This window comes from Prunus dulcis, chromosome 5, assembly GCF_902201215.1.
Source record: "Prunus dulcis chromosome 5, ALMONDv2, whole genome shotgun sequence".
NCBI lineage: Eukaryota > Viridiplantae > Streptophyta > Magnoliopsida > Rosales > Rosaceae > Prunus > Prunus dulcis.
This window is the reverse complement of record NC_047654.1, coordinates 9,291,822-9,311,152: the sequence shown is the minus strand read 5'-3', so window position 1 is coordinate 9,311,152 and position 19,331 is coordinate 9,291,822. Positions and strand designations below refer to the sequence as shown.

The window sequence follows — 19,331 nt, the reverse complement described above, 5'->3', positions numbered from 1 at the left end:
CAAAATATGGGTATAGCAGTGATCAATATGATGCATGCCTGTTGCGTAGCAAATGATGTGGATTGAAGTCCCGAAAGGACAATCCTTTGACATGTCAATATTGATATTGTGCACGCCTAATGCGTAGCAAATTATATGGGTTAAAGTCCCATAATATGGGTTAAAGTCCCAGAAATTAATTGACATGTATGTATTAATCTGTGGCATGCCTGCAGCATGATAGATATATGGGTTCTAAATGTTCCAACTCCCTAAATGGAGATTATCCACGCCCTACTATAACATAACGCTCCATTGGAGGTTATAATCCACATTCTCACATAATAAAAGCCCCTGCAGTGGCTTGGGTACCCAAAAGCAAAGAAATGCTTATAATTGATGTATGCGCATGCACATGAGAATGGTGGGATCATGAATTGATGAATGACAAATTTTGATTTTGGAGTAGCTACTCAAATCATCAATGGGCTGTGTTGATTGGAACCACGTTCAATTATTAAATGTCGACAATATCATTGGCCAAAATGGAATGAGGCAATTCCATTATAGATGAGAATGAACGTGAAAGAACAAACCCACAGGACGAACCCCAAAATTTGTTAATACTGAAAGTTATACTTGGGTGTTCGGAATAAAAGGGAATATACCTACTTTGTATGACACAATGTTTTTGGCATAAACAAGGAATGTTGGGTTTTCTCCATATTTATAGATTCAATTGTGCCCCTTTATTGCACATTTACGGAGACCAACATGTTATCTTTAAGGGTTATTAAATGCACGGAGCATATTGCCAGAAGCGATTCCCTAAAGATGTATAAATAGCTGGGTTAAAGCTATATAATGTGTCATAAAGTTTAATCCCTTTAAACAAAATCCTTGAAAGGATTGAAATTGCATGAAGCAAGTCCCTGAATGACATGTGCCTGAAGCACAAAATCTGTACTCAATGTTAATGTACATAAATTGCCTCAGTGAGTATATTGATTATAATGTGTTTGCAACACATTAAAGCTTCTCAAGAGTTCCAAAAATATTTGTCTCGACTTAAAGATCGAGCATTATGCCAACGAGATTCTTGCTTATACTAAGAAAGTATTGAAGCATTTTTATGAGGATTATCCGTTGGACACTTTAAGGATTTTCCGGAAGTATATTGGACCGGACATCATATTTTCCAGATAAGGCTCAACTCCATCACCATCATTTTGGGATGATGTGAGGAATATTTGATGCTATTTCCGCATAACACCATGTACGGGCATATTCTTTCAAGTGAACTTACAAATAGCCCAAGTTTTGTTGGAAACGCGGACTCTGAAAAAATTTTATGATTTACATAGAGATAGCTCACTGGAAATATATTTACTTACTCAACTACGAGAATTATTAATGGCTACATCCTCCACTCACTCCAAAAGATTCTCACTCCAAAAGAGTCATGAAGACATCAGGGGGAGATATTAATCAGGGGGAGCATCCAGAAGTATGCTATACAGATTGTTATACTCTTCTTTCTTCCTTCCATCAGTTTTCTACCTCACTAGGTTTTCTCCAAGCAAGGTTTTAATGAGACAACCAATCTAGGGACATGTGGTCTCCAAGGGGGAGTGTTGTAAAGAAAGAAGAGGGGATGAAGCCCACATGCTCTAACATTCAACACCAAATCAAACCACACACCCATCAAACCAAACCACATACCTACCAAACCAAATCACACACCCACCAAACCAAATCACACACCCACCAAACCAAATCACACACCCACCAAACCAAGCCATTTGCTTTGCCTATAAATAGGCATTATATTTGCTTGTAATAAAATGATGAAATGAGAGAAGATGAAGAGAAGAAAGAAAGAGGGTGAGTGTGTGAAGAGAAAGAGAGCAAAGAGAAATTCTCCTAGAGAGAAAATTAGGTGAGCATACATATTGTAAACACTAGAGTTGTAACCACATTATGTTATGAATGAAAGGTTACTGTTGCTGCTCTCCGAGGACGTAGGCATAGCCGAACCTCGTTAAATGCTGTGTCTCATCTACTTTACGTGCAGCTCAATATTCGCTCATATCCCCATTCATTTTATAACAGGCATCCCTTTCTTAGGTTATTTTCTTTGTTTTCTAGTTTATGTCCACTACTGCACATGGAAAGGAAAGGGAAATTTCTTCTTTACTTTCAATTTTTTCCACAAGGAAGAAAAAAAAAGCAAATAAATTAAGTGAATGATGTGGAATTTTATTCTACGAAATTAAATTTATGAGACACACTTAGCTACATTTGTATAGAGTTAATAATAGTCCCTATCCAATAAGACATCAAGCATGATGGTGTCTCTCTTTTGGCCCTATAATATCAGACGAAAAATACAAAATATAATATGTGCCCACAAAGAAAAGAAAATATTTATTGGATTTACCAGTCTTGTTAAACTAGGAGTCTGAAACATTGGTTAATTATGTTAATTCTTATCTAAATATATCATTTCATAAGTTAACAAGACAATGCAAAGCCTTCACACACATTAGGGGCCCATTTGGTTTAAAATTTAAGAGTTTGGTAGGATATTGACTTCCTACTAAGTAAGCACCGATATTTGGGAGAGGATATAATGTGTGGTAAGTTATAAGGGGTGTCTGTGTGGGGTATCTAAGAGTCATTGGATTAAATCAGATGGTTAGTTTTCAAAACATGGTGCTTCGTTAAAACCGGGTTGAAATTACTCGTTAGAAACCCGACTTCAGTTCAAGATGTTTCCCTCTCTATGAAAAACTCAAAATCTCACTCCTTCTCTTCCAATCTAACGCAAACCTATAATTACAAAGATCCAAAAATACTAGACTGGCTCCATTCTCATCAGCCCTTCAATGTGTTCCTCAATTGTGGTAGAGATGGAGTCTCCACCACCAAAGAGTCTTCGATTTCAAAATAGAGTGCATTGTTAGAACCGATTTGAAATTACTCGTTGGATGCGTTAGAACCCAACTTCAGTTCAAGATGTTTCCCTCTCTTTGAAAAACTCATAACCTCACCCCTCTCTCTTACAACCTAACGCAAACCCATAATTACAAAGATCCAAAAATCCTAGACTCACTCCATTGTCGTCAGCCCTTCACTCTGGTTCTCGATTGCGGTGGAGATGGAGTCTCTACCACCAAAGAGTCTTCTCTTATATCCGCCACAATCTCTCAAGCCGACTGACTTTAGGAGGTAAGTTCGCTCTTGCTGGATTGATTTTCTTGGGTTTAGTTTGTTTTTTGTGGGAGTGGGAAATTCGTCATTTTTGCCATCAATAATGCATAATTTTTTTACAAATATTTAATATATTTAGTTGATTATTTTTGGTGGGGGTAGGAAATTCTGAAATTTAACGGCGTGGGTAAAAGATTCTAAAGTTAGGCTTAATGCGCATTAAGAGTAGCATTTGGAGAGGATATTGAGTAAAATTTAGTAATTGCTGGTTTGAATTGCATCTGTGTTCTTAGTTGAACATGTTGGCTCTAACTTCTTCTTTTTTCCATATTATTTCACAAGAGATGATGTAATTGTTATTAAATTTTGCTGTGTTTTGTGTTTTGTGTAATCGGAATCCGACAAGTTGGGTTTTGCATCTTTTTTGTCAATTTGGCAAATGTTTTATGCAATTAAAATGCACTGTTATGCACTAATGTTTGCAATGCACTAATGTTTGATTAATGAACTAGTGTTTACTATTCAGTAATATAGAAGCAGTTCAATAATATATGTGGGTAAAATGCATGGGGTTAGAGGAGAGTGATAACCGTATAATAACTAATGGGACGGTTTACATACCTGAAGTAAGAAATAAGGATACACCAACAGTTGGGATGAAGTTCGACTCGCTTGACCTCGTTTATAATTTCCATAATAGATATGCATTCTTGGCTGGCTACGGTGTTCGACGTTATTCCAGCTTTAGAGGAAAAAGCAATAAAGAGATTTTGAGGGAAGAATTGTATGTTGCAAATAAGGTGCATATAGGGAAGATAAAACTTGGCTGAGAAAAAGATAGCGGGGGATAAGTACATGCAATTGCAAGGCTAAGGTTGTAGTTGTGAAGACAAATGGGCACAAAAGGTATACCATCTCTCTTGTTGTAGAGGGACACAATCATACAATAACACACTCAGTAAGAGTGCATTTTTTGAGATCACACCGTTGTATTTCAAATTCTACAAAAGTACTCTCAAAGCAATTTGGTTCAGTTAATATCCCCACTCATAAGAAGGTAAGTATTTTCGAGGTACAATTCAGATGAATGGATAAAATCGATTTTATCAAAAACGATATTTACAATCTTGAATATAGTGTGAGTGCGAAGCTGAGGAACCATGGTGTTGAATCAGTGGCAGAGCTGGGAAAAAAAAAAGTCTTTTTATTTCAAGATTGAGGGAGATGCAATAATAGGTTTAGTCGATGTTTTTGGGCAGATGCAACCTCCAGATGGGTGTACGTGTTTTATGGAGATGTTATTGTATTTCAATACTCATTCAACACGAATCAATACGGCTTGACATTTATGTTAATGTTGGGGCTTAATAACCATGGTCAAACAATTGTCTTAGCATGCGCATTTTTTAGCAAGGGAACGACCGAGTCGCTTATCTAAATATTTGAGGAGTTTAAGAAAGCCATGCCATGTGGTGATCCTAACATGGTCATTATAGATCAAGATGAGGCTATGGCCAGAGCGATTTCAATAGCTTTCCCCACTACATTTCATCGACTTTGCATATGGCACATCACATCCAAGTTCTCTGCTACATTACCACATTCTACCTATAAGGAGTATTTGCGTGATTTTTAGAAAACCATCTGGGATACTAACAATAAGGATGAGTTTGATGCAAAGTGGAATGTTGTAGTTACAAAGTCTGGTTTGATTGACCATCCATGGCTAAGTTCAGTGTTTGATTTAAGGGAATCTTGGGTTCTAGCTTACGTACAACATGTTTTTGCCTTTGGAATGTCAAGCAGCCAAAAAGTGGAATGTTCTCATGCTTTCTTCAAGCAATACATGTGAAGGAGAAATTCATTGATGGATTTCATAACCCGATTTGATAAGGCGCTTTCCCATCAATGTCAAAAATAGTTACTTGTTGATCACATTGATGCATTTGAAATGCCTCAATGTACTCTACTGATGCCAATGAACAAACAAATACCTCTTTGTACACAAGGGCAATGTTCCAAAAGTTTAAGCAAGAACTAATACAAAGTACAACATGTTTCCTAGAGCTCAAAATAGAGTATGCTTCTAATGTTGTCTTTAATGTGAGTGAAAGGAAAAATTGGGAAACAAGAGTGGCAGAAATCGTATATGACAAATATTCTGACCAAGCGTCGTGTAGTTGCAAAGGATTTAAATTTGTTGGAATTATTTGCCAGTACATCCTAGCATTGTTTAGAAGGGACCAGATTGAATATGTTACCGGTATATATGTTTTGAACAGGTGGAAGAAAACTTCGAAATCTAGATTGGTGTCAGATGCAAATGACAATGAATTTAAAGATTGTGCAGACCCTGATCTTTTAATAAAGCGGAGTACAATGTCTCGACTTGCTTCAAATGTAGTTGAGGATGTTTTAATGTCTGAAGAAGGTTGTGAGCTACTGTCAAAGAATCTAAATAGTTTGCGGGTGAAGTTGAAGTTATAGAAGGATGGAGCAGGTAATAACGAAGTTGGAGGGTCCAGCTCTCAAACACAATATATGAAATGTAACATCCCCCATCGACCAACGGAGAGGGAGTGATGTGCCTTATATCTACATGTCTGCCTCCATCTAACACTAGAGCTTTCGGGAGCTCATTGACTTCGGAGTAATGGGAACTCCGAAGTTAAGCGAGTTGGGGCTAGAGGAATCCCACGATGGGTGACTTACTAGGAAGTTGCTCATGAGTTCCTAGAAACAAAACCGTGAGGGCAGAAAGGGGGGCCCAAAGCGGACAATATCGTGCTACAGCAGAGTCAATCCCGGGATGTGATTATTTGGTATCAGAGCCACTCTGTCGTGTGGTGCGAGTATGCCGACGAGGATGTCGGGCCCCTAAGGGGAGTGGATTGTAACATCCCACATTGACCAATAGAGAGGGGATGATGTGCCTTATATGTACATGCCCGCCTCCATCTAGCACAATGCCTTTTGGGAGCTCACTAGCTTCGGAGTCATGAGAATTCCGAAGTTAAGCGAGTTGGAGCTATAGTAATCCCACGATAGGTGACCCACTGGGAAGTTGCTCGTGAGTTCCTAGAAACAAAATAGTGAAGACAGAGAGGGGGGTCCAAAGTGTACAATATTGTGCTACGGCGGAGTCGATCCCGGGGTGTGATTTGAAAGACCCTAAGAGAGTAAGGTGTAAAGGAAGGTCGAAACGAATAACGGGAGCAAAGGAAAAGGCAATGAAGCGAGGGATTCGACACTATCAAGAGTGTAGACACATTGGTCATGATATAAGACAATGTCCAAGAAATTTGAACACACCGTAAGATGTTAAAACTATTTATAATAACACTTATTGAAGGAAAAATGTGAATCTCCCAACATAATTTCACCACCACTAATTAATTAATGGGGTTTTATTGTTTTAGGTTTGACCCATTCAAGACGTAGTGTCTCTTAATTACAATCCCTTGCTTCAAGCAAACACCCTTTGATTCTACCATAAAGAAACAGAATGTGTGTCTTTGGTTTTGCGACTACCCCTAAGTTGAACCTTAGGGTGCCTACATATCCCCTGTGGGAATCAAGTCGCTCGTAGTTCAAAGAATGTCAATGAATAAATGACTCATTGCAAAAAGGGAGGATTTGTATGAATTTGATTGAAAATTTAGCTGAATAAACTAGGGATTCGATTTTGATGTGTGTTTGGGGTGAATTTGGTTAAGAGTAAACTAGGGATTCTAATCGGATTTAAGATTTGGTGGTTGCATCTAGATTGAGTCTCTAATTGCCAACGTACCCTTTTGAAGGGATCAAACCAACGAAGTTCGGCATTGATTGGTGTGAAGGTGGATATTTGATTTGTGGGAATTTGGTTGATGTAACCAGCGATTCAAATTTGGTTGCGGTTGCGTCTATTGAGATACTAGACTGCCTACGTACCCTTAATGGGACCAATTCAGAATTTGTGTCTTTGGTACAATTTGGAGATTTCCATGGGTAGATGATCTATGAGAAAAATTGAAAATTAATGGGTAAGTGTGGCCTACTAATTGAGAATTTGTGTTTAAGAGATTTGAATTTAATCTCATTGAAATTTTCATGGGTAGATGACTCATGGGAAAATTTGAAATTAATGGGCAAGTGTGGCCCACTAATCGAGAATTTATGTTTGAAAGATTTGAATTTAATCTCATTGAATTTTGCATGGGTAGATGACCCATGGGCAAAATTAGAAATTATGGGTAAGTGTAGCCTATTAATTGAGAATTTGTGTTTGCTAGATTTGAAATTAATCTCAATGAAATTTGCATGGGTAGATGACCTATGGGAAAAATTGGATGATGTTGTACCATTTTTTCTTTTAAGCAATGTCCAAGAAAATTAATGAGCCATTTTGATTAACCCACTAATTTTCTAAACACGAATTTCCAGTGACAAATGAGACAAGAACACGTGTACAAAATAATATTTGTATTAATGAAATTTAGGGTTACAATCTCTGTATTGAATCCTCTGATTTGATCTCCAAAGTATTTAAAGAAAATTTGTGTTTGATGCAAGGGTCGTAGAGACTTGATCTTGATCAAACGGGTAGCACGAAGCTTGTTTGGTGTTTGGGATTTTTCTATGGTGAAGGAACCAGCACGTATTTATTGTGCTTGGTGGCTCTTCCAAAGTAGGGTGAAGAATGCAGAGAGTTTTCTGTTTCTTCTGAGTGCTAGGTTTTTTTCTGACCTTTTCTTTCGTCTTGAGGCCTCCTATTTACAAGCTATTGTAAGATGCTTGACCTAAATAACTTTCCCTATTTAAAATCCTGTCTTGCGGGATTTTGATTTGATTTAAATCAATTCCCATAATCTGGTAATTTAACCATATTATCTTCAATTGATTGACCTGATTAATATTTGATTTAAATCAAAGTCAATTCACAGAAGATTCTTTCCTTTAATCTTGTCTTCGTCTTGAACCGCTTGATGCACTCCGTCGGATGTCGCCATGTGTCATTTTTTGACAACTAATCCGATTTTGATGAGTCACAAGCCACATGGACGAATTACGGGGCCCACGATTTAATCCACCGAACCCTAATTATTTTCTTGTCCAATGGAATTTATTGCACCAAAATTTCTTTGTTTACACTCCTATATGCTGCCGACAAAGGTGGTGTCCCTTTTCTTCATTGTTTTTGTTTGTTCTTGCTGTATGCAACAACATCAAGCTGCCCAAAAAAAAAAAAAAGCGTGGTTTTCTTCAACTTTTTTTTTTTTTTGTTTTTTTCCCCAGTTCATCGCCTCTGTATGCACCAGACCTTCTTCCAAAACAAAATACAAACCTTAAACCTTTTTTGTTTTTGTTTTAATCTGTCTCAAAGCAAACAATTGATTTTTTTTTTTTTTTTTTTTTTTTTTTTGTATTTGTTTCAGAGCAGTCCAGAAACAGAAGAAATTAGTGTCTTTGTTTTTTTTTTTTTGACAGAGAGGGAGAAAATTGATCAGATTCTCCAAAGACAGAGATAGAACCCACCCCATGGTTTTGTTTGTGGGTTTTGTACCCAGATTGGATCCGTCATCCAGAGAACTCAGTGAATGAGCTTTATGCCCAAAATGGATATATCACATATTTGATTGAGGGTTACACACCCATGATGGATTTTGTATCCAAGATTTTTTTTGGGGTTTAAAACCCAAAGCCTTGATTTCGGGATTGCAAAACCCAATGCTTTGATTTTGGGATTTATTACCCAAAGATGGATCGAAAATCCGAGAAATTTTGATTCAAGGGTTGCCAGCCTACATGGATTGCCATCCATTTGATTGATTAAAGGGTTGCCACCCAACATGGAGGACCTCAAGAGAGGAGCTTTGTTGTAGATGCATCTTTGATTGCTTTCTGTCTTTTTTCCTCTCCAGCCTTTCGGCTCTTCTTCTTTGCCTTCGTGGCCTTGCAGGCTTTTATTTTTCTTTGAAGCCTCCTCCCTCTTTTTCTTTTCTCTCTCCCTTTTTATAGAGTCCTTATAAGAGAGATTTGAGATGGAAGAATTCCCATTCAAATTGGATCCCTCCTCCCTTTTATCTGATTATCCTCTTCCCTTATTTATTGAATCATGATCCCTTCCTTTTCTCTAGGCATAAGATTAGGAACAATATGACTTCCAGGGTGTTTCAAACTTGTTTTGAAAACAAGCATAGGGTGAGGACCAGACCCACACAACATTGTGGGGCTTATCCAAATCCATGTTTGGAATTTTTTTTTTTTTTTTGGGGTGAATTTTTTTGGTTCAACAACACCTAAAATTTGAATAGTTAAATTTTTTTATGTGCATGTGTTTGGTGTTTATGCAGGACATCATTGTCAAACAATGACAAATCAACTCCAATAGATTTTAGTTACCCATTATTCGACGAATTCGACAGGATGCATGAACCTACCGAATAGACCTTAGTGGTCCAGTCTGATTTATTGCCGGTTTGTTGACGTTGTAGTCAACACGGTTTTTTTTCCATTTTTTCCATTAGGTGCAGCTCGGTGTTCTAGTTTTCCAGTGTCGATTCCCACCCCTAATAAATGATGTTGATTTAAGATATTTTATTTGATTGGTTTGTTTTAACTTTCTTTTTTTTGTAATATTTTGTAATCTGGTATGGGTTCGTCCAACAGGTGGTCTATCAAGGCTACTATATATGGGGTCTGACAAGTGGTCTATTCCTTATAGATTTTATGATTATGAGGAGGGTTTCTTATGAGGATTTGTGTTAGTATGAAATTTGTATTGTCATTTTCTAGACTTTAGTATAGGTGAAAAATTAGTGTGTGAAGAATTGTTATTGGACATTTTTGCACAACTCGTTCAATCTCATATTTCCGAGGCATGACTTGACCGATATGAGAAACTGATTTCAGGTAAATCATGACATAATCATGCATTCATTATAGGATTCCTAGTTGGAGTTTTTTCACTCAAGTATTTTTATGTTAATCTTATTTTTAATAGGATTAGATTTTATCTCTTGAGATTACCTTCCTAGTTGGACTCTATGTTGTTTTAAAGGTAAAATATCTTTTATCTAAAACTCGGCAAGCACTTCGTAGTTGTTTCATTTCTTTCATCTTGCTATATATTGGTTCCTTTTATTAAAAGATGTTATTGGATGGTATTTGGGATACCATGCATAAAGCTGGCGTAAGTGATAGAATCAAAATATATATCCATAATTAAACATTATTTGGTCTCTATGTTTTGACGTCTTTCACCAAGAGTCCATATTGGACGAAATTTGATTGTGATGATTGAATAGGATTGGTGGACTCTTGTGCTTCCCTCTTACGAGAGAGAACACGGTTTTGTATAAAAGAGGTGTGCCTCTCTTTTCATATAGTGCTCTTCCATAATTTGTTCGGGTATCAAAAATTCTTAAGAAAGCTACTGTGCATATATTTGAGATAAATCATCAAAGTGATCCATGTTTACTTGGTGATTTATCAAACACTTTAATCATTCATATTGCATTCATATGCATGTTGGTGACTCATACGGTTGAGAGCACCAAGACCGTGGTGGCGGTTTTCCTCTGGCGAGCTTGAAATAATCGTGGCCAGTATTGCGTTCAACATATATAAGGAGTGTCAAAGATCATCCCGTGACAGAAGTTGAGTTAACATTACCTAGAATGAGTCTAGGATAAGTGTGTGAGTACTTCTTGTAATCATCGTTCTATAGTGGATTTGAGGTGGACTGAGGAGTCCCGTGGATTTTCCCCAGAGGTGGAGTTTTACCACGTAAAATAATTCTCTGTGTGTTCTTTTATTTTATGCTCAGCACGTTTCAGGATTGATAAGTCATATCAATCCTACTACAAAAGTTTATTTTTACTTATTTGATTAATCTTAAATTGGCCTATTCACCGTCATCTAGGCATTTTTTAGTCATCCTACAGGTATTATCAATTTGGCTGGTGTTCCTGAGGTTCCTGATGAAGACTTTGCCATACCATTTAAACCAAAAAGTCTTATCCTGCTCATAAAATTCATAGTGATCGAAGCTCAAGAAGAGCAAAGATAATGTACTGGCAAAAGAGAGAGAACATTCCCCCTAATTCAAACTAACAAAGAAAAAGTCCAACAAATGCCAAGTACCCAGCTTGTTGAGAGTTGAAAACTCAAGTCACTAGCTTTACTACACGAGTCCTTGCGATCGTCCTTGAGTCAAAAACACCAATAATGATCAAATTTAGCATTTGTCAGCTCAATAATGTTTTTCTTATAATTATAGAGTGTTGTTATCTAACATATGCAAAGATTACTTGTATATCTATTTTATGTGTACATGAATGACATTAATGTGTTCTAACTGAATACAGAGGAGAGGAGGTGGCTCAGCGGGGGTTCAATTTCTTCTTCTTCTTCTTAGATTTACATAACATTCTCAAGCCCTACATACCACAGTCAGTATATATCTCAATCCTAGAGTGATGAACTAGGTTTTGTTCATTAAAATTTCCCATATTTGTTTTTTTATTAGAATTTAGGATATCTGATTCTGTAGCGTAGCTCCTATGTTTTCATTATCTTGTTTGTTCGTATCAGTTAGTTGAATTACAATTTACAATCACGCACCGGTTTGTTATTTGTAATGCTGGGAATTCGCTTACTCATGCTTGGCTTTGGTACTGAAACTCCATCAGGGAAATTGGCAGTTGGCAGGGATGAAATGAAACCACACTTGTTGAGCAAGCCAACCAATTTTGTCAATCAATTGGTTGGCAAAAACCTCCTTCTAATGCAAAAGTAGAGCAGACATTTGGAACACGGATAAGCAACCTGCTGATTTGACTTGCTGGGATAGGAAGACAAAAGTAGACTCTACATCATTAGCCAAAACAACACAAACCCAATAAGGGGTATTAAAATCCCAACCCAACGAACAGTTACCCTTAAAAAAAGGGAAAAGTTTACTTAGCAAATCCCTAAATTTATGTCAATTTAAATCCATTTGAAATTAAAACACTAATCAAACGACAGACATTACTGATTTCATTCATGCATTGCATCTTCAGCCTGCCGGACCAAGTTTCAACCTTAAGCAGAAGTGCCAATAAGTTTCCTAGAAAGCTCCTCCTCCACATTAACGATCGTACGCCGAACACTGGATCCAGATTCATAATGCTTCTTTTCTATCGGCTGAGTTCCATGCACCACCAACAACAAATATTGCATTGTCTCCACCAGTTTCTTCTCACTACATGGATGGAGGTAATGAGAAAACCCTCTCCCTTCTCAAGCATTCCTCTGCCTTTATCATGTAACTGTCCTCCAAAATCCATCTTGATGCCTCACGAGAATAGTAATCACAAAACTACAATCCATTTTGTAACCAAAACTAACCAAACAAAAACTAACTCAACAAATTATAAAGCAACAAAAAGGCAAAAGCCACAATCAAAGTTACTAAAATTAAGTCAAAAAGGTGAAGAAGACGAAGAAAAAGCAGCCATTGAGTATGAGTTTTCAATTTCTCTAAACAAGGAGTGGGCCTTTGCGGTATATTCACTCAGGCTGCTCAGCTTTTTCTAGCCCAAGAGTCCAAGGCTGCATATGCAATCACCGCCTTCATTAGCTAAATTACCATTCCACATGATTTTATTAGCTAAGTTGGCGGGGATCGTTAATCATCCTCAATAGGGTCATAGCAGGTGCAGTATAATTAAGGCTTTGAAATGCTTTGATTTTTATATTACACACACCCTTATACTAGTGCGAGAGACTTGATATAAATAAATAAAAACAAATTAAAGTTCATAAACCATTCATGTGATATTATGGCCAGATTCCTCTATTGAGCTCAAATTCTTCTCTTTCTAACATGTATCAAATTTGTTGTTGGAGGCAAGAATGGAAATTAAAGAATGACCACCAAATGTACACTCTTATCATCAAGGGCGAGTGCGAAAAATGTCATTCCACAAATTCTTATGTTTTTCTTTTCAAACAATAGAGTTTGAACTTACTCCTATCGTCATGCTATTTATCTCATGTCACTTGAATTAAGACTCGTGAGCGAACCATTTATAATAGTACCTTGGATATGAGTACATTAATATTATTAATATTGTGTTACACAATGCATGTACACTGTACATGCTGTGACAAAGCCCTCAAGCTTTTAATTATTGCATCACAAACATACAATCGATATTATCAACTAGCTATTGCCAGCAGATTTATGTCTCCTATAGCAGAGCAAAGTGAACACCTACTTCATGGGCAGAACACAACCCTATAGTTAGTCCCAGTAGGGCATGTAAATGTGCTGGTTTGGTCATCCTTGGGGTAACTATAAGCATCCGGGCACCGATCCTTGAAAAACCTAGAGAAGTCTGTGGGGCCACAGCTCCCAGAATTGCAGCAATATTGATCAGTTTTAAACACAGTGCAAGGGTTGTTGCAGCCTCCTTGAGCCTTCAATTCGTTAGGACACTGCCGATTAATATCAGCCGTGCATTGTATCCCCCTAGTGCATCCATTGTCCGTGGGACTAAAGTCCATTGGGACATTGAACCCATCAACCAGAGAGATATCAAAAAAATCCAAGTTGTTAAATTGGTTAAGTGCATATTCTGCTAATGTGTTTGGGGGTTGGCCATAGCCTAGGCATTGGAGGACACCTCCACAATCACCTGTTTGGCAGCTGCCATGTCCAGCTCCATCGAAGCTGCATCCCGTTCGTGCCCAAATGCGGGCCCCAGCAGTGCCAGAGTTCACATCTAAAGGCCAAGATTCGCCACTGTTAAGCTGCCTTCCACCGCCTGGTGAGGCTGCTGCCCAGACTGTGAAGGCACAGTTGTTTCGGATATCGAAACGCGCTGCATTGGTTGAAGTTGGAAAGTAAAGGGTGATGCATATGATGGAAAAGACTGAGAAGTTTTTGAGTAGGCTCATTTTGGGGCTTATAATTAAGCAGTGACAATATTGCGCAATTGGTTTTTGCTTTGTGGCTGTGTTTTGAATTGTGAGGGAGTTCTCAAGTAATTCTTATATATAGAGAAATATGTAGGCAGAGAAGAAGACTTTGTTTCACACATTGAAATTGCAGGACAGTTTCTTATTTTCCATTCTTTCCAGAAGAACAAGACTCTTTTGCCAAAACCGAAATCGTGGAAGATAAGTACTTTGAGGTTGATGATTAACTAGGACGTAACGACTCGCAAATTGTGATCATGATTATTCCATTATTATTTTACAAATTAAATCAGTGAGACACCAATTAATTATCTTTTAAGCAGTCGTTGGTTGCTTCTTAAAGCTTCCTAAACTCCGTCATTTTTAAATTAAGCGGCCTCTTTTTACCAAATACTTGGGTTGTTAAATATTTATAAATAAGAATTTTTTTTTTTTTTTTTTGGAGCAACTCGATAAACTGAAGGCACTCATATAATAAATCCCTAAATTACATAGTTATTAGGTTTTTTTTTTTTCTTTCTAATTTCCAATTATATGTTAATTGTTGTGTAAATATGTCGTTTTGATTCATGGGTTAACAAGATAATGCCGGTCCAGTTAAATTTAGTTGCAGGCTGGCACAATATATGGTCAATCCTATAAATTGTTGTTATATATTATATATCATGGGTCGATATCGATGGTCAGTCCACGCTGAAAAAAAAGTCCTCCCCTATATTCGCAAGGAGACATATGATATTTTGGCATATTGGTAGGGAAAGTGCCCGTGTTCATGTCGAAGGACCAAGTTTGGCCTGGAAGAAGCTGCTTCCCTCCGCCGGGAAGGGAGGCTGCCCAGACGGTGAAGTGGCATTGGTTTCGGACGACGAAATGTGTTGCATGAACGGTTGCAAAGAAGAGGGTGATGATGATCAATATCAATAGGATGGAGAGAACTGATGAGAGGTTTTTTCTGATGAGCAGCAGGGTCATTTTGGAATTGAATTATAAAGATGCTATATTCATGAGGTTAATTGTATAGAGCAAAGAAGAACTGTGTCACAAAATTAAATGGCATCCTTTTCTTAGGTCATTTTCTTTGTTTTCTAGTCTATGTCCACTACTGCACATGGAGAGAAAAAGGAAATTTCTTCTTCACCTTCGTTTTTTCCACAAGGAAGGAAAAAAAAGAAAGGAAAAGTCAATGATGTGTAATTTTTATTCTACGAAACTAAATCAATGAGACACATTTAGCTACATTTTTATGGAGTTACTAATTGTCCCCATCAAGCATGAATGTGTCTCTTTTGGCCCTATTATATCAGACAAAAAATACAAAATATAATGTGTCTACAAAGAAAAAGGAAATATATATTGGATTTGCCTGAGTCTAAAACATCGGTTAATTATATTAATTCTTGAATAAGCTTCATACACATTTAAAGTCTGTTTAGTTCAAAATTTAGGAGTTTAAAAATGCATTGCAAGATTTAAGAGATCAACTTCCTACCAAGTAAGCATTGATATTTTGTCGGTAGACATAGCTTTCACAAAGGCTGGTCCAATTATTTTAGTAGCAGGCTGCGAAAATACATGAAAGACTCATGGGTGGGATCTGTGGCCAGTCCACGCTGAAGAAAAAGTCCTACGCCTTCTGTCCACAGGATATTTTGGCATATACATTATTTTCCACCCTCAATTAATTGTCATTATATTCAACAATATCTACCCTATATTGCTATGACCAAGTTTTTCCTTTTGACCAATCAACAAGAAGACTAAGAAAATCGAATTTCACATGCTTCCTCCCCCTCCCTTAGCCTTAGAGGCATCTTTTGGACTAAGAATATTAAGGGCCTTAAAAATCCGTACTTTTTACTAAAGATGTATTTAGTTTCATACATCGATCTCAAATAGGATTATTATTATTGATACTTATGTGATATAAATAGGATTATTATTATCGATACTTATGTGATATAAAGACTGAAATTATTTACCATCAATATAATAAAATAATATCGATGATGTCGATATTAACAATATATCGAGATGATAATTGATCAATTAGTTTTTCTTCTAATTCTAAAAAATCCAAGACTATCGTTTCATCGTTTCTTCCAAGATGTAAGAATATTTGGGTCCGCAGAACAATTCTACAATAGATCGATAGAGTTGTATACATAATTTATGTTCAGATTTGTTTTTGGCTTAATGCGCAAAAGTAAACATACAGATTTGTCAATACTCCAAAGGAAAAACGTATGGACTTGACTAAGAGAGCACAGAGCACAGCCAGCAGCGATGGGGTTTATCCAATTTGCTATAGAAATCTCAAAGACCATAAGAGAATTGCTAAGAACCAGACTTGCCCCTGATTTATTATTATTACAATTAATGGAGTATTATAGTCAAAGTACTATAAAATCTGAAAAATGAACAGAAGAAAATAAGGGCTCGTTTGATGACCATTTCAATTTTAGCTTTTAGTTTTTATTTTTGGTGGTAGAGTATAGAGGAAACTGAGAGGACCAATCTCAGGGCTGACACAACCGAATTGGTTGAGGAAACCCCAGCGACCAAGCAATCCTGCACCCAAAAGCGGACACTGAAGAGAGAATGGGAGTAAGGATGAGATTGAGAGAGAGAATGAGAGGAGAGGATGGGAGGAAGGAGTAACAAAAGTGAAAACAAACACTTGAAAGTGAAAACAATTCCAAATAGATTTTTAGTTTTTAATTTTTATTTTCACTTTTGTTACTCCTCCCTTCCATCCTCCCCTCTCATCTTCCCTCTCAATCCCATCTTCACTCTCATTCTCACTTCTATTCTCCCTCTTTTCCCCTCACTACTCTAGCACAAAAAATGAAAACAAAAAACTAAAATTGAAAAAGTTATCAAACGGGCCCTAAGAGAAGCTTCCCTAGAGATCTCAAACTGCATCTAATAACAACCTGAATTGCTTTCGATTTATAGGTCTCTTTTTCATATATGAATACTTTTACTAGGAATGGCCACTGAAGATAACCTTTTGTGATAGAAGAACTATAACCCATTGAGCTTCAACATTAGTTTCGAATTTAGGTAACCAAATTTTCACATTCACTAGGTAATATATGAAGCAAAATCGCCCAGCATTAAGAAAAATAAAGCATGACTGATGATCGTAAGAGTTTCACTTTATTTTTCAGGTACTTTGTTTTACATAATGCACACCATTACATGTGCTGATGACAAAGCCTTCAAACGAATTTTATTGCATCAGACTTATTCATAAATGTTATTGATCGTAAGAGTATCTGCTTCATCATGGGCAGAACACAACCCTATAGTTGGTCCCGCCAGGGCATGTAAATGTACTTTGTTTGGTCATCCTGAGGGTAGCTGTAAGCATCCGGGCACCGACTCTTGAAAAACCTAGAGAAATCTGTAGGTTCACAGCTCCCAGAATTGCAGTAATATTGATTAGTCTTGAACACAGTGCAAGGGTTGTTGCAGCCTCCTTCAGCCCTCAGTTGGCTAGGACACTGCCCGTTAATATCAGCCGTACATTTGATACCCCTAGTGCACCCATTAGACGTGGGACTAAAGTCCATGGGAACATTAAAGCCATCAACAAGGGAAATGTCAAAGAAATCCAAGTTGTTAAATTGGTTAAGCGCATATTCAGCTAGGGTGTTTGGGGGTTGGCCAAAGGCTTGGCATTGGAGGACACCCCCACAATCACCTGTTTTGCATCTCCCACATCCAGCTCCATCAAAACTGCATCTGGTCCGGGCCCAAATGCGAGCCCCTTTGGTTCCGGCAGCCACGTCTAGGCCCCAACTTTCGCCTCTATTAAGTTGGCGTCCTCTGCCTGGCGTGGTAGTTGCCCAGACGGTGAAAGGGCAGTTGTTTCAGATATCGAAATCAGCTGCATTGGTTGATGCAAAGAAGAGAGTGACACATAGGATGCAGAAGACTAGGAGGTTTCTGAGGATACTCATTTTGGAGGTGGTGTTTTTTTTTAATAACTGTAATCCGTTTGGTTTCTGGAATGAATTTGAGGGGAAATCATTTCCAATGTCATTCCCCAGGGAATGGGAATGGATGATTCTTTTCCCACGTTTGGTAATGCTGGGAAAGTAACCCGGAAATATTACTTTATTTCCTTTCCCATGTTTGTTTTGAGTAGGAATGGAAAACAAAGTTTATATAAATTTTCAATTATACCCATATTAAATCAAATAAAAAAAATGCATTTAGTGGTATATTGTAATTCTAAATTAGTAAGTATTAGTATATTTTAGGGCTTGTCCAATATAAGTCCCTACATTTTCTATTTCCTAAACATATATCTACATGTTTACGTATCAGTAATGGGTATGGAAGGAAATGGAATGATTTCAATTCCTGACTTCCCCTGCGTTTACTTGCAATCAGGAATGAAAAATAAGTGGGCCCCACTTCAAAATATGTAATCACATTCCCTCAAAACTAGGAATCAGATCAACTAGGGGGGAGTAGTCGATACGATTCCCATTCCTATTTTCTCTTAATAACTTCCAAAAATACCCTTACCACTTTACCATAATTCTAAAATTAATTTGGATTCTGATTCATGCAAATTAGTAAACAATAACAATTTGCATGAATCAAATTTTTGTCACGCAAATTAGTAAACTATAATTTGGATATTATAGTCACGCATGGCATGCTTTTGCGTGTGGGAAAAAAGTTGCTTTCATAAAATATAAAAAATAAAAATTGTGTGCGATGCATGTTTTGAGCATATAAAATGATAAGATTGCACAGAATAAAGCACAAATTGAATGTCAGAGTTGGATCCAAGGAACATATATATATATATGGTTGATGGATCAAAAGGATATGGTCGAAATGATTGCTTCTCGGAAAAGCTACAAGACGGAATTAAACTAGAAAAGATAGAGATCGATTTGAACCCCAGACCAACCCCCCAAATGTTGTGAAGATTTTATCCATGCATCCCATTTGTTTGAATGGAATAATAGTGAAAGAACCTAAAATGGAGTGGTAGATCATTAATAACTCCATTTGTCTAAGAGTCTTGCATGAAGAGGTGCCAAGGATGACTTGCCTGAATTTCAAGGCGAATGTCCTTTTTCTGGGAGGTTGTCCTCGATTCTCGTTTTCTCTCTTTTCTTTGATGTGAGATTTTGAAGGACCATGCAACGGCTGATGATGAATTC

At 37.3% G+C, this 19,331-nt stretch overlaps 1 pseudogene; it reads right to left on the bottom strand.

Annotated features, from left to right (window-relative positions):
- Positions 1 to 13,247: 13,247 nt before the first annotated feature.
- LOC117627386 lies at positions 13,248 to 18,108 on the bottom strand (annotated as a pseudogene).
- Positions 18,109 to 19,331: the final 1,223 nt, after the last annotated feature.